This window comes from Crocuta crocuta, unplaced genomic scaffold, assembly GCF_008692635.1.
Source record: "Crocuta crocuta isolate KB4526 unplaced genomic scaffold, BGI_CrCroc_1.0 scaffold488, whole genome shotgun sequence".
NCBI lineage: Eukaryota > Metazoa > Chordata > Mammalia > Carnivora > Hyaenidae > Crocuta > Crocuta crocuta.
The window spans coordinates 660212-660858 of NW_027530995.1; positions in this window are offsets into that span (position 1 = coordinate 660212).

Sequence of the window (647 nt, forward strand, 5' to 3'; positions counted from 1 at the left end):
CCAATGTTGCAATGTTATAAACAGAGCTGTGAGAAATATCCTTATAACTAAATCCTTTTGCATATCCAAGGTTTTTTGGATACTTCTAGAAACTCTTAAGATAATCTTAAAAGAAAAATTACTACCTTCAAATGTGAACATTTTATATATAAATATTGCCTTGTTGCATTTACATTTTTTTCTCTTAATTGGTTATGGAAAAATGGCATCTCATTTTAATCTGCATTTCTTTGGTTAGAAAAAAGGTTGAACATTTTAAAATGTATTTATTAGTCATAAATTGTATTCTTTTTGTTATCCCCATCTTTTTCCCATTTTTCATGGGAGTGATTATTGTCTTACTGCTTTTCATCATAAGCTCAGTTCTATCATTTGATTTATTACATGTGAATAAATTAAAATCTCATTTAATGGGGCACCTGGATGGCTTAGTCGGTTAAGCTTCTGACTTTGGCTCAGGTTGTGATCTCGCGGTTTGTGAGTTTGAGCCCCACATTAGGCTCCATGCTGACAGTGTAGAGCCTGCTTGGAGTTCTCTCTCCCCCTCTGTCTCCGCTCCTCCCCTGCTTGCATGCTCGCTCTCTCTCTCTCTCTCCCTCTCTAAATAAATAAATAAATAAATAAATAACTTCATTTAAGTCTCATGC